Below are 15,348 nucleotides of genomic sequence, written 5' to 3' on the forward strand. Positions count from 1 at the left end.
CAGGACGCGGCGGGTTCACGGCTCGACCCCGGGGCCCGGTGAGGAGGAGGAGGATGTGCCATCAAAACAAGCAATGCTGGAGAGGAAGATAAACAAACAGGCGGCTTCCAGTGCGGCCCCAGCCGAGGGCGAGTGGGAGCCCCGGGGCCAGGGCTGGCTGTGGTGGCGGCGGCGGTGCTGGCTGACGTCAGGGCGCCCGGGGGTCAGCATCCCTCTTATTGTTCCCCACCGGGGCTGGGACCAGGGCCAGGCGCCCGTCCCCCTCCCGTGAGGGGATACAGGCCAGCAGGGCAGGTGGAGGACGGCTGGGACACGCTCTGGAGCCACAGGCTATTGCCACTCCGGGGCCAACCGGGCACCTGCCTGCCTCCAGCACCCTGCCTCGCCTTTTTAACAAGCACTAAAAATAAGCCTCAGGGAGCGGAGTGGCCACGGTCTGGCCGTGGGCGAAGGCGGTAGCAGCCTGCGCATTTTGCAGGGTGGGGACGGCATCCCTCAAACCCACGCCAGCCCAGCACAGCGGAGAGGAAGCGGCCCTTTGGCTCCTTCAAACGAGGGATGTTTTTAATTAGCGCAAGGTAGCTGCGGCTTTGCAGCTGCTAGTGGGCCAGAGCGGAGCCAGCAGTGTGTGTGTGCGTGTGTGACATGAACTGTTTCCACACCATGGGTGCACAGCTCAGGGACAAGATGGCATGGGCACTCAGCTGGGCTGGGGTCCCTTGGCAGATTGGATTGGGGCAGAGTTGGCAGTATAGGGGTGGCTTGTGGGGCTGCTCAGATAAGCAGAACAAGCTCTTACGTGCAGCAAAGCATTTGTGCTGTGCTTGCCCAGTGAGACCCATAGGTGCTTGTGTCTCGTTCTGGACTGGGGCCACTTTGGTGGTCCTCACTTCAGTCCTGAGCAAGCTTTGTTCACACCATCCCACTGCTGCCCTGGGGTCCAAGTCCCACACTGGAAATGCAGTAGGCTATGGCTGTGCTGGAGGGAGTGGGACACACGCTGCCTTGCACACACTCAAGGAGCTGCACACTGCTGCAAGCAGGAGGGGAGGATCACTTGTCCTCAGTGTGAGCGTGCGTACAAGAGCAGGAACGTGCAGACAAGACTGGGAGTGTGCGTACTGGCACTGATGGCAACAAGGGGCAAAGTGCCACAAGTGCTGACTGAAGGAGACAGGGGCTAGCACTTGGTGCCCACAGTGGGGCATTTGGGGAGAAGCACAGGTGCTTGTCACTGCATGGGTGCTGACCACTGCGTGGGCACTGGCCCCCTGCGGTGTTTGCCGTGGAGGTGCATGGCGGTCGGTGCTGCGGTGTTATTTATTTATCTGCTGAGGCCCGATCAGGTGAGGGGCACCTGGCCAGTATGTGCTTTCTGAGCCACCACTGGCAGCCACAGGCTGCTTGCACAAGCAGTGAGTCAGTGGAGCTGCATACTGCTAAAACCAGACTTGGCACGGGCACCCCAGAGCAGCAGCCTGCCTAAATGTGCCCAGATCTTGGGCAAGCAGCAAGTCTCCAGCAGCTGAACCAGGGGACTATGCTGTCTGTGATTACTCCAGACCTTGCATCCACTGGGCATGTGGATGCTGTCCCAGGAGCCCTGAGGAGATGCTTCTGCTGTGGATGTGGGGATTTCACAGGCCAAACCCCTGTGACTATGGCTGTGCCACTGCAGAAAGTGGGAGGCATTTGGGCCAGGTACAGGCAGCTGCCTGCTTGGTCCCAGCCCACTTCAGCTCAGCATCACCTGGTGGTTTGTTTGAGGGCGGAGATATGAACAGGTACCAACACAGCCACCCTTCTTGGGGTACTGCACAGCCCTTGGTTCTACAGTGGCATATGTGGTCTGGCACATGCAGGGAACCCTCCTTTGTAGTTGGAGTCTTCCTCATCCTCTCCATGCCGTGTTATGCCTGCAAAGCTGTGCCAGGCCATGCTGTGCTGTGATGTGCCAGGTTGTGCCATGCCAGCTGCCACTGCAGGCAGGAAGAGGGGCATCACAGGCCATCTGGCAGAAGAGGCCAGACCCTGCTTCTGCAGGAGAGGCCCCAGCCCATGCATGGGCACTGGCTGCACAGTGCTGCTGAGGAGCAACTCAGCTCAGGGAATGATTGATCTTGTGTCAGCAGGCGGTGGTTTGAGCCAGTGCCAGGCCTCAGCTCAAATGGGAGCATTGAAGGGGGAGAGCCCCCTCCCCCTCCTGAAAGCAGAGCAGCAATCCCCCTGCCACCACCCCTGGCCCTGCTCCCACATCTTGGCCATTATTGGTCCCGTGGCTGCAGGCAGCTGCCTGGCCCTGGGGAGCGTGCAAGGGGCAGCAGGGAGCACAGAGGCATCTGGGGTCCCAACCTCGCCAGGCTGTTCTCTGTGACCGTATTTGGATTAGAGGAGGGCAAATGGGGCATGCAGGGATGGTTGATAGGGGAAAAGGTGTGGGACATGATCTGTCCCTTGCCCCTGTACCCCACAGCTGCCAGTCCAGCCCTTCAGCTCAGGATGTGGCAGTAACTTCTGCAAGCAAAGGACCTTTTGGGGAGTAAAACAAGGTAGACTTTGATGGGGCTCTAAAGGCACTGCTTTCTGGTAGCTTCTGTGTCCCCAGCTGATGGAGTTGGGACTGGGGTGTTGCCATCCCCTCTGTCTCCACTGACCAAGGGCAGGGCAGAGGAGCAGTGTTGCCTGCACCACTGGTACTGCCTTCTGCAGCCCCCTGCACCCCTTCTGTGCCTAAAATAGGCTGTCAAATTTTTTCACCATGTCCCTGCATGTCCAAAGCCCTTTGCCAGCTTCCCCCATACCCAACAGCTACACCCCTTCTCCAGTGGCATCCACTGGCAGATTTTATTGGTGTTTTCTGAGAGTTGATCCCTCCCTATCCCTTGGGCCAAAGCCCCCATAGCCCCTTCCAGTTGTTCCAGCCCATGCAGAGGTGATACAGAACAGCTGAGCACATCTGTGCAGGCAGCAGCACCTGGGGAGGGGTTGCTCTGCACTCCAGGGGGTACAGCCATCAGATTCCTGAGGCTGCCTGCTCCCACTCTGCTCCGACCTTTGTATCCTACATATCTGTGTAAGGAAACAGGGCCATTCATGTATTTCTCTCTCTATTTATACCTCTCCCTTTCCGTATTTAGTGTGTGCGCAGGCAGAGGGGGCAGCAAATGCCGGGCCCACTGATGTTCTTGGCTCCAACGCTGGCTGGAATTTCGTCCTGGAATGTATCCTGAACCGCTCTGAAAACACGAATAAATCTCTGTGTGTTTTGTGTGTGTGTGTACACAAATATATAGACAACATATAGACATGGAGCCGTATAGGGCATTTGTGAGCTTTGCTATTTAAAGGAAAGAGTAGTTAGAGGGTTCTCAGCGAGGCAAACACCTCTGGATCAAAGGGCTGCAGGGTGCTCCGCTAGTGGCCAGGCATCTTGGGAGATAGGTGGCACCAACTTTGTCTTCTCCAGGGACCTGAAGCCACCCTGTTGGTGACATACCCAAGGTAGCACACCCACTGAACCCTGAGCACTGCTATCATCTCCTGGTGCCTGCATTTGATGGAGGTCTCTGCTCTCTGGCCTCCAGCTTCCCAGTGAGAGCCCCAGAAAGCCAACTCCTCTGCTGATGACGCAGGCTGCAAAACCTTTTGTGCAGCTGGATGGAGTAGGGCAAGGATATCAGCTCCTCTGTGGCACGGCGTGGTCCAGGGCTTCTGGAGTGTCACATCAACTAGTGCTCACAGCTCTTGAGAAAATATCATGTGGGAAGGGAGAAAATAGGTGTTGGGTAGCAGGTCCCAAGTAGGTGCTGGGCTGGGCATCTCCTTGGGGTGCTGCAGCATCTGGTGCTTACGGTTGTCTGGGAATGACCAGGAAAAGGGGTAAATAGAAATTTGGTCCCAGATCCCAAACAGGATGCTTGGCCGTGCCAGGAGGGCACTCTTCAGGAGGCACTGGCAGCTGTCTTGCTGTGGCTGCTGGATGAGGCCCCCTGGTGGGAGCACCACTGAGTGTCCCAGCACCCCTTGGCTGTGGAGAAGGCACCCTGTTTAGCCCACCTCAGGGTCATGGTGGCTTCTTGTTTTCTGGGTGCTAAAACCCCTGATATCTTGGGCTGAAAATGCCCACATTTGGTCTCTGGCCAAAGGTGATGTGTTTGTGGGTGGGGGAAATTGGAGCAAATTCCTGCTGTGAGTCCTGCACGTGTGCGCGGGCGTGTGGATAGGGGAAATATAGTTTTCCTTTTGAAAAAAAAAGCCCTGCTTATTTTTATACAGAACTCCAGAAGGGCTGAAGGTGGAAACTTGGTCTGTCAGCAGCTGTCACAGGGGAGCAGGTCCCTGCCTGAGTTTGGGGGGAAACCACAGCTGGGTGTTAATGGGACTGTTAATGAATTAATGTTGGCTGCTGGGGGCCAGCAGGGAACCTGGCTCGGTGCAGCATGAGCACATGGAGCCCTGCCCAGCACACGGTCTCCGGCACAGCTGCAGAAAGCTCCAGCTCTGGGAGCCATGCACTTGGGGAGGTGTGAGTCTCTCCTCCTAGTCACGTCTCACTCTTTGGGTTGTGGAAACACTTGGAAATGTGGCTGCATCGCAGGGGGAGAGGGTCCCATTCCAGAGAGCATGGAAACACCCGCTGTAGGTGTGCTGCCTTTCAACTCTGGGCATCTGCTACCTCAGCTAGTGATACTGCTTCATGCTAGGTCTACTCAGCTGCCGAACCCAAATCTTTAAAGCCATTTAAAGAAAACAGGCTGGAAGGGAAGGTTTATTTGTGGGTTGGAGAGCCTGTACTGCTTGGTCAGTGCAATGCCTGCAGCAGCACTGGTCTGTGTCTGGCACTGCCTGTCTGCAGCCATTCTTGGGGTTATTCCTCTTTCTCCCCGAAATGTGGAGGACTACTCATGGGAATGTGGTGAGCACAACTATGCCCCATGCTGCAGGCTCAGCAGTACCTTTGCTCATTTTTCACACCTGGTTTGCTGGGAACAGCTCTGGAGGAAGACAAGGACATTGTGCTAACATGTTGACCTGATGCCAAAATGGTAGGGGTGCAGTGGGGCTGAGTATCCTGCACTGTATCCTGGTTGGACTGGAAATAAGAGGGGAAATGCAGAGAGGATCTGGGAAACAGAGGACAAATTCTTCTCTGTAGACCTCTCTTGCTGTGTCCTTCAGGCTTTGTGTGAGAGATCAGAGATCTCAGCCGTGGGCAAGTGTGTGGCATCTCCTGGGTTTTCTTCCTCTGGTATCAGAGAGCTGTTGAACCAAGAGGAAAGATTGACCATCCTGACTGTGTAGAGAATGAGATGACAATGTCAGAGAAGGGCTAACCATGATGAGGAAGGAAAGACCACACCAAGGAAGGGATAGATATACTGGAGAACAGAAGACCATGCTGAAGTAGGGATGACCATGCCCGGAATGGCACTGTGGATGGACTGGTTCCCCAGCAGAAGATGCTGTAATGGATGGAGAGAGACAGAATCTCCTTCTCTGCTGAGAGAAAGGCTGGAATAGCCTGAGCCCTTGGGATCTCTGTATTCTCCCGAGGGATGCTGTGCTTGATGCAAAGACCACTTGGTCAGGCAGACCCTCACCTCAGTAAGGAAACCTCTCTGGGCATTTTGACCCTATACCTTTCCTGGGACGTTGTACTGGTCCTTCAGAGTCAATCGTCAAGTGTGTAGCCAACATCTGCCACCCAGTGCCAAAGCCAGCCAGTGGGTCTGAGGACCTGGAGAGGGCGGTGCCTGGGCCCCTCTTGCAGTCCTTCTCCTAGCATGGGTGGGCTTTACACAACCTGCTCCTCAACACTAGAGAAGGTCCTTCAGAGGAACCCAAATTCCAGCTTGGAGGGACTCTGAGGCTCCTCTGTGCCCAGTTGCCCGCACTTGCAGACCAGCTCTGGCTCCACTGGGCCCAGAGCCCTTCCCAACCCTATCCCAGACAGACGGATATCCCAAAACCCACTGGTCCCAGGGGCTCCCACTCGGTGTCCCTCTGGCTGAATGAGGTGGTGTGCATGTGCCCAGACTGTCCCCTCTTGTGACTGTACAGTACACACAGCTAAATATATGTCTGTGCAGATACAGGAACTCAGAGGGGCTGAGTGATGCTCCCTTTCTATACCTCTTTTCATGGGGAGAACTAATGAGATTCATGTCATTAAAGGGCTCATGTTTTGTGGGATGGGAACCTTTTAAACGGGATGTGTCCTGGCTTAGTCATGGCAAATATTTACCAAAAAAAAAAAAAAAAAAAAAGAGAAAGAGGGAAAAAAGGGACATACCATATAAAATTAGAATTCTGAAAATAGTGTTTAGAGCTAGTGAGAGAGAGGAACCTAAAACAGAAAATACAGCCCAGTCTGTTCAAGAGTCAGGGGAAGAGAGAGCGGGGCGGGGGGGAAAAGCCAGAGATAAAACGAGAGAAACCTCGGCAGTAAAAACAGCATCTTGGTAAATAGACTATTAAAAAAATTCTGACTCGCTTTATGGCTTTCTTGGCTGCTGTTCAGCTGTCCTGCCCTGGTCGGCACGGAGGGAAGGTAGCAGGAGCCGGCGTCTGTGTGGATGCTCAGAGCCTTGGGACGCGGCTTCCCCCACCCGCCCCGAGCAGCCGCGCAGGGCGTTAAATTTAGCCACATAATGATGGCCCTGAGGAGGCAGCCTTTTGTAGCCACACTGTAATTACTGCCTCGCTTATAAATTTTATTTTTCTTATTATGTTTCCTCCTCTGCTGGGGAAGGGGTGGAGGGGTCTCCCCCACCCCCTTCAAACCCGCAGCTCTTCCAGGAGCAGGAGGTACCATGGGATGGAGGGGAAGGTGGGAATGGCTGCCCAAACCCTGTGCTGCTCTCCTCTCCCAGTACAGGGCTGAGCCTCACATTTGGGGATGGGAGAGGTGTTAAGCTAACCCCAGTGTGGTAGGGTCCCCACAGCCCAAAGCATAGGTGCCTTGACCGCCCTGGTCCTTAGCCTTACCCTCTCAGGGTGCTTGGGAGATGTACTTGTGCCAGCAGGACCAGGGGATCTCCAGCAGGGCTGCAAGCCCACATCACAGCCAGGCTGAGGAGGCAACCAGGACTGCCCCCAGGGTGTGGGGGATGCAAGGAGCAGCTGTCTGGCCCCTTGAGTTGGCAAGTCACCGGCTTCAGCCCTGCTCCTCACAGAGGTGGGAAAGGTGAAAAGGGTGAGGGGTGGCCCCAGCCACCTCCTCCTGCCAGGAGCGGGCAGAGGGTACGGCTCCTCTCTGAGCTGGTGCAAGTGGGGGACAGCTTCAGGCCAGGCAAGAACATGCCAGAAAAGGTCTCGTTCCCCTCTTGTTTTCCCAAAACAAAGGAAATAGTCTTGCATTGCTGGAAGTCGCGTGCTCGGGCTGTGCTGGCTTGTTATCATCCGATAACCTGCCGACCCGGGAGCTGCCCTGCTCCTCACCCGTTGAGCCTGCACTACGGGATGCGAACAGCTTCCGCATGAGCTGCCCTTTGCAGAGATCCGTTTTCCGCTCCCCGGGCTGGGGGGGACAGTGGTGGGGGCTGCCACGATGGCCCCAGCTGGCCCCAGGCTCACCATGTGCCTGGTGAGACCTGCCCCTGCAGGTGATAGTGGATGGTGAGGGCAGAGGAAAAGCAAAGGTGGCAGGTGCCTTGCTGTGGCCTGAGTGCTACCATCCCATGTGCAGCGTGGAAGGTGATTTGGGGCTCTGCTATATCTTGCTTTGTCCCATGCCATTTCCCTGAGAGCACCAGGGCCAGGCTCTGCTGTGAAGCAGGGTGGGCAGTTTGCAGGGCTGGGGGTGGCTGGGATCCCTTGGGGCACACGGTGATTCCTTCAGGGACAGGACTCTTGCAAACTGCCAAGGAAGGCTGTGTAGCACCAGGACTGCCTGCTTTCCCTTCCAGCTTTGCCCCTTCTCCCAAGCTTGTGCCCTGGAAAGGGTGCAATGGCACCAAGGTGCTGGTGGGGCTAGTGGTCATGGTGATGTTCATCCTTCACTGTGGGAACATGTTTGGGGGAGCATCTCCTTGGTAGGGATGTTCATGGGGGACAGGCAGCAGTCTCACCCAGCTGTGCCCAGTGAGGCGAGCTCAAACCAAAGCATCCCCTTTCTTCTGCCCTGTGATGTGAGGGCTCTGTTCAGCACAACGATGACCCGAAGCAACCTCCATCCCATGCTCAAGTGTCCATTTCACGGCAGATAGGACAATACTAAATCAACTCCTTTAAAGCCTCCTGACCTGCAGCCTCACGGACGTGCTAGTCCCCATCCCTCCCTCATCTGTGGGCATGCTGGGGTCTGGTGCGCTGGCTGGCTGCCCGGGCACGGGGCTGCCTTGGCTGCTGGCCAGGAGGCTCCTGGCCTGACTGGGTCCATGCCCTGACCCTTCATCCCACTGCGGGGTCCGTGGCTTGTGCCAGGCGCCAGGGATTCAGCACAGAGGTGGTCACTGGAACCCCTGGGGAGAGCGGCCACCACCTCAACCGTGGGGCTTGGGAGCCCAGGTGCACAGAGCACCGTGGACCAAAAGACAAAGTGCCCTTTCAGCCTAAGCCCTGGAAAGATGTGTGTGTGTGTGCAGAGGTTAATGCCTTTGGCCCTGGGGAGAGGAGAGAGCACGGGCTGGCTCCATCCCCACCGGGAGCTGGCCCCACACGTGTGCCTCTGCATGTGTCTGCGTGTGCCTCTGTGTGCAGGAGGCTCATGCATTTCCGTCTCGGTGTATTTACACACGTCATGTGTGTATCTTACTCATCACTGTGTTTTTCTTTCCTTGTTCTTAGGTCTTTCCCCCACCCCCGCTATGGATCTATAATTCTTATGGCATTTTATTCTCCCCCCTTTTTTTTTTTTTAAACCTCCAGTTTTAGAAGTTGCTGGCTCCTTAGGAAAATAAACTGTATTTTTAGTGCTTGTCTGCAAGGCAGGCTGCTGATCCTGCCTGCCCCTGCTCATCGCTTACTCACTACTTGTTTAAGCTATTATTTTCCCCTTCACCCTGTGCTGGGTTGTGGGGGCAGCCAGCAGCATTCTGGAGCTGAGCAGCACGGCAGGAGCACACCAAAGTTGTCAATGAGTGAAAGGCAGCTCCAATCTGGCCTTTATTGAGGTCTGGGTTTGCGTAGCTCTGGAGCAGCCTGCCCTGTAATCAGCCAGCCACCAGAGTTGTCCAGCCTTGTAATAAAGTAGCTCTATATTTATTTGTTTTGCTTATACACTCCTCTGTAATAAGTTGGGAGCCTTCCCCACTCCCGTCATTTTCTTTGGGAAGTTCCTCTGGGTCTCTGAAGGGAACTGCCTTCCCATTCACAGTGGATGCCTGGGGCCCTGCATCCGGTGAGCTGCTCTGGCCATATCTGGGCCATGCACCTTTAGCTCTGTGTGCCCCAAACACACTGTGCCCAACTGTCCCCATCCTCTCCCCGGCATCCCAGCCCTTTTCCCCAATCCAGAGAGACCCAGTGGCTCTCCCAGTACCCCACATCCCCCCTGGCCCCTTGTCCCCATCCCTGCTGCCCCCAGCACTGCCTCTGCGAGCCCCCCTCCCTTCCTCTCTATTTCAAGCTTGGGTCTTTTTAAAATACATTCATTAAAGGGAGCTCAGTTGCCCTTTCCCTGTCGAGGCTGAAACACTGACAGCCTGTTTGCCCGCGTGTGTGTAATTAAACTCAATCTCTAGGTGAATACAACAATGTGACTGCACAGAATAATTCCTGGAGATCCTGACGCCGAGGAGGAGTGTGGCCTGTGAGCGGCCCATTCACGCCTGACTTTCTATAAATACTTTACTATGTGGCATTAAGAAAACTTCAAGCCCTTTCTCCCCCCTCTTTTTTTTTTTTTTTTTTTTTTTTTTATTAGTGCTACATAATATAGTAATTGTGTGACTAGAAGGTCCCCCCTGTGCCTGCCTGGGTTCACAGGCCTGGGTGTGACCTCGCGCTGCACTGGCCGAGCGCAGGAGCCTGTTGCCATGCCCAGGGACCACCATGCCCAGGGATGTGCATGGATGCAGGTGGCCTGCGGCACCCTCCATCCTGGAGCTGGGATGATGCCGTGGGGATGCTCTGCCACACCAAAAGGCTTATGCCCCTAAAATCCCTCCCAGTGTTGTCCCTGCTGGCAGCAGTGCTTGGCTGATACATGTCCTGTGGTCCTGGGAGCTGTGTCTGCTAGTGAAGCACGGATGGATACTGGGGCAAAGGGAAGAAGGATAGGTATTGGGAAGCATCCCTGCATTCCCATAGCCATCAGTGTGGCTGCTCCTCAGGTTTTCACCTGGGAGCTCTCTAGCCTGGGGTCATTGGGAAACCCCAGGGCAGGTGCTCCCCAGGTCCTGTCCTGCCCAAGGGCAGCGGTGAAGTGTGTGTCCCAAGTGTGGTCACATCCCACCTGTTGTCCCTGTGCCTCTCTGGAGCCCTAACCCTAACCCTCCCCTGGAACCTATTGGTGGCATGGCTGGAAGGGTGCTCAGGCACCCCCAGGTCACTGGGGAATCCTTTCTCTGGCTCTGTAACCTTCTTTAATGATGCCTTCTAAAGCATGACTGGCCCATGCAGACTCTGCTAGCTTAGGCTGCCCCTTGCCTAGAGAGACTGGAGTCAGAGCAATTTTCCCCAACCACTAGGTGTGCCAGCCCCACACACTGCCCAGCTCCCCAGGCAGCATTCCTTGCTGGCTCCTGGGGTACCACAGCTACATATGCCTGCCATGGTGAGGTACCATGGCCATGGTCATAATGCTGTCTTCTCCCTGCCTGCCTGGCTCTTGCTACCTGTGTTTTGGACCTCAGGGTTGCAGAGAGAGCATGTCTCCCATCCCACTCCTCTAGGCTGTTGGACAGCTGGAGAAAAAAGCCTGGGTCCAAAGGATGGGCATCCCACCCTCACGCTAGGACGGTGCTGGCGGGGCTGACATCATTATATTGCTGCATTTGTGTGACCAGGAGTAATATTAGATCTTTGTGCTGTGGTGATGTTCCTGAAGGCTGAAATGTACATTAATATTCATGAACCCACTCAGCCTCATCTGTATTTGTGTAGCATACCTCAACAGTGTGGCTCCTACATGTTTTCCACCTGCTTGTCAGTGTGAGGCCCTGCAGAGCTGGAGGTGTTGATTTGCCACCAGCTAAGGCTGAGCAAGGTTGCTGCTGCAGAACGAGCTGTGGGACTCAGCTTGCTCTGACTGCTGCCTGTTTCATGACTGCCTAGTTGAGCTTGGAGATGAGTAGATCCATGGGTACTGCCTGGGAACAGGGACCTCCAGTGTCCCTGCTCTCCCCTGCAGCCTGGCATTTCTCCAGCCCCTACAGCCATGTTCCTGCCATGGCACCTCTGCCTTGGTGGGGCAACTCCTAAACCTGTCCCCCAAAAGCTGCCCAGTGCCTCTGGAAGCCCTTGGGCAGGGTCTGTTTCTGGTGATACAGAGTAGAGTGCCAGGAGAGCCTTGAGTGCCTCCCATCCCCTTCATTTCTCACTCCCTCTCCTTCTCTGTTGGTTTTGCTGCTGATGTCCCTCTGCATGCTGCTTCCCGGATTTATTTTGTAGGACCACTCAAACTGCCCCCAGCCGCAGCACTAGAAGTTTGGAGCCCAAAGGAGGACAGCCCAGAGGCATTTGCATCCTCATGACTGCCACACTGCTACAAAACAGATGCCCTGGGTGTCAAAGCCACGGAGAGGGGGACAAGGCGGGCTATGCAGGTGGCTCCATGCACACCACGCACGCCGGCGGGTGACAGGGACACGGCAGACGGTGCCCTGGCTCTGGTCAGCACCCACTTGATGGCCTGCTGCTGTGGTGGCAGGGGGCTGCGGATCCAGCATCGCACCTCTGCATCCTGTATCCCTGGCACCGCACCTCTGCATCCTGTATCCCTGGCACTGCATCTCTGCATCCTGTATCCCTGGCACCGCATCTCTGCATCCACAGCACTGCATCTCTGTGTCCCGGGCACTGCGTCTGTGCTGCCGGGCAGTGTCACTGCAGCCCTGGCCTGGCATCGCCTTGGCTGCAGCCTCTGTGACAGGGCTGCTCCAAGGCAGCAGGGCTGGTACCTGCACTGTGCCTTCACCCTGCTCAGCAAAGCAACAGGAGCCAAATGGGGGCTGTCATGCAGCAGGGATGCAGCCAAGGAGCTTTCTCCCATCACCACAGCATCAGCCCTGTGTGGGTTAGGAGCAGGGATGTGCCTGCAGCTGGATCCTGCCCTGGGTCTCCCTGCTGCAGAGATCCCTTCATGCTCACTGCTCTCAGAGCAAATGGATCAGGATGGATAAGTAGGGTTAGGCCCCAAATTTTGGGGGTGCTGGCCTGTTTTTTGCTTTAGGAAGGCTACAAGTGGTGAAAGGTTTTGGTGGGAGCAGCAAAGGGCTGGGGTCGCAGCTCCCCAGCCCCACCTGAGGCAAGGCAAGAAGGACTGGAGCCAGCTGGGTGCTCCCCAGCACAGTGTGGAGAACAAACATCATCAGTGTTGACAGCAAACTGCCAAAGCTCACCTCCTCTCAACATTTATTACTTACTCTTTGGCAAGGCCCCTCTGTTTGCCAATATGTTTATGATTTTGCTGCAAAATCTATTGATAGATTAGAAATTTTACTAAAATCTCAGCTCTTGCAGTGATGGGGTAGTAGGAAAAGGGGACTCCGATGTAAATGATCACAGGGGCTGGTTCATGGCAGGTATCTATGATGGGATGCTGATGGCAGCAAGGCTCTGCTTGCTGCTCAGCAAGTCCTTTTGACTCTGTCCATGCATCACTACTGCAGAGGAGGGCATGGAGCCCAGCAGGCACCTAGAGCCCTCTCAAGAGCTCCTTGTGCTGTGGAGTCCACCTCAGGAGAGCTGCATGTTTGGGGTTGTGCATATGCTTTGCATTTGGTGTATCCCCTTGAAGCAGAAATAGAAATTGCTTGCTCTAGTCTGTGCCATTGTGGCTTCTAACACGGTCACTCGCCCTCGGGGATGGGGCATTCTCAAAGGGACATTTAGATTGCTTGATATCCAGGGCTGCCATTGGCTGCTTCACCATGCTCAGCTGGTGCTGGCCTTTTTTTTCCGTTCTGAGCTCAGTGATTATTCTTTCAGACATCAATACCACTGTGGACTGTTGTCATCCACAGCAGAGACCTTTGTGCATCTCCCCTCTCCAGCCTCTCACTTGTCACTTTGGCAGCTCATCTTCAAGCTGCCTCCAAGTTTAGGGGTACTGCTGGGGTCTCCCCACATCCAGGCTTCCTGCCTCTACCCATGGTGAGGGTTTGCGCTGCTGGAAAGCCCTTGCAAGGCTTCCTGAAACCTACACAGGGATCTGTCCCATGCAGCTCCACAGAGAGGTCCCTCCTTTCCAGAGGCTTCTTGTGGGCTCAGGTCTTGGCAGAGCTGCAGAGTGCAGAGCCGGGGTGCCCTTCCCCTGGCTCCTGACCCTGCCAGCCTGTCTGTGCAGCTCCCGGCGCTGCTGCTTCCCCTGCCTTTCACTTGTGTGTTTTTACGGCTCAGAGGGAGCCGTCCTGCCCCAATTCCCCGCGTGCTCCTAATTTCATAGTTCTCTCCATATATCCATATATATCCATATAGCATTTGATACAGGTTTTATGGGCATTTCCATACGTTTTACAGACACAGCCATTACAGAGCCAGGTTTCACCCGAGAAATCTCAGGGGAGCAGAGCACTGAATCGCCTTAGTCTTGGCCCCAGAACAAGGCTCTCTTCTCTCCCTTGCTGGGGCTGCCGCTATCAGCACTGCACAGGACTGGGGGACAGCGGGGGGCTGGTGGTGCCAGCCCTAAGAGCCAGGATGCTGCCTGCAGCCTCATCCATCCTGCTTCTTGCAGCCTCATCCTGCAAACCTCAGGGCTGTCACTGCTGCCTCTTGCTCCCTCCCCCGGTGGAGGCCACTGGCAGAGGACTCCTCTGAGCAGGGCTACTTGGTGCAGATCAGGACCATAATCTGTATGGCCAGATTGCCTGTTTGCCTGCCTGTTGGGCTGTGCATCCAACTCGCTGTGAGACTGGACACCCTTGTTGGTGGTGCAGAGAGTGATGCCATCCCAGCTGTCGGGGCAGGGACACTGACACACAAGGCTCTGAGCGTTGCAGCTGCTGCAGTGCACACACAGCATCTGAGCTGTGGCAAAGCAGCTTCTGGTTGGCAGAGGGGCAGAAAACAGATCCAGATGCATGCAGCTCTCTGCACATTTTCTAGCCTATTGTGGAGGCTGCCAGCACTGCAGTAATGCCCAGCACTGCTCAGGGGCTGATCGTGTTCCCAGCACAGGGGAAGAAGCCTCAGATTTTGTTTAAAAAGAAGACAAATCATACATGCCTTCATCATCCCTATGGTCAGACCCTGGAGCAGCCTAAAGTGCAAATCTAGGGCCCCCCTATGACGTTGCATCTAGATGCTGGGCTGTTGAGCAGCATCTGCAGATTAGGACAAGTGGGTTGCAGAGCTGGGTCCTCCCTTGGCACCCCCCAACTATTGCTGCTTGACGGGGACAAACACAGCAGCACCTAGCCTCACTTCAGGTCCCCAGTTCTCCTGGCCTCACACTGGACTGATAGGATGAGGAATTTTCCATACTGTGTGTGAATTCCCATTTGCAGTGCAAATGCCCACTCCTGCCAAGCACAGCCTCAAGGACTGCTCCTTGCTGCTCAGCCAACCCCAACATGACTGTGGCATCATCCAATCCAGCCCTGCATGTGAGCAGTGCGCAGCTATTAATAGCAGCTCCCCTCTCCCTTTCTGAGGGCTGGTGGGAGCCCAGGGTACATCCCACTCTGCTTTCTTGAACAGGTCCTGAGGGCAGGAACCATTTGTGGCTTCCCTGGCCAGCATGTCTCTCCTTGGCCTCCATCACGTTCTATTTTCTGTGCTGTTTACTGTTCTTCTGCGAGCTGTCAGATTTCCGTGCTGAGGAAAGGCTTGTAGATGGGGGGGTGGGCAGCGAGTCTGCACAGAGTGGCTACGGGAAGGGGGGGATGGAGGAGCACAGACATGGCCTTTATCACAGCCTAGGGGATGTGTGGCTCATAAATCCGACCCAGGCAGATAGGGGATAAATCATCCCAGCTGGGACACTGGTGGTTACCCATGGTTAGAAATTAACTTTGTGTTGGATGGGTCCCAGGCTGTGGGATGGGAAGGGAAGGCTGCTCCGGGTGGTGTACCTCCTGCTCAGCCAGCCCTGGAGCCAGGCTCAAGGCAGGCGAGCAGATGCCACTGCCTGGCCCAGGCAGGCAGGGCTGGTGGGCACAATTAAAGCCAGAGTGATGAAGCAAACAACCTGGGGTGGATGCTGTGGCTGAACCTGTGCTGCAGGCAATGATGCTCTGGCAC

The 15,348-nt window shown here is 55.5% G+C and overlaps 1 protein-coding gene across 1 annotated transcript in view; it reads left to right on the forward strand.

The window, feature by feature from the left end:
* The window catches only part of NHEJ1 (non-homologous end joining factor 1), a 44,289-nt gene that overhangs the window by 11,143 nt on the left and 17,798 nt on the right, over window positions 1-15,348 (forward strand). The window lies entirely within an intron of this gene.

The sequence above is a fragment of the Myiozetetes cayanensis genome, unplaced genomic scaffold, assembly GCF_022539395.1.
Source record: "Myiozetetes cayanensis isolate MyiCay16 unplaced genomic scaffold, myiCay2020 scf9, whole genome shotgun sequence".
Taxonomy (NCBI): domain Eukaryota; kingdom Metazoa; phylum Chordata; class Aves; order Passeriformes; family Tyrannidae; genus Myiozetetes; species Myiozetetes cayanensis.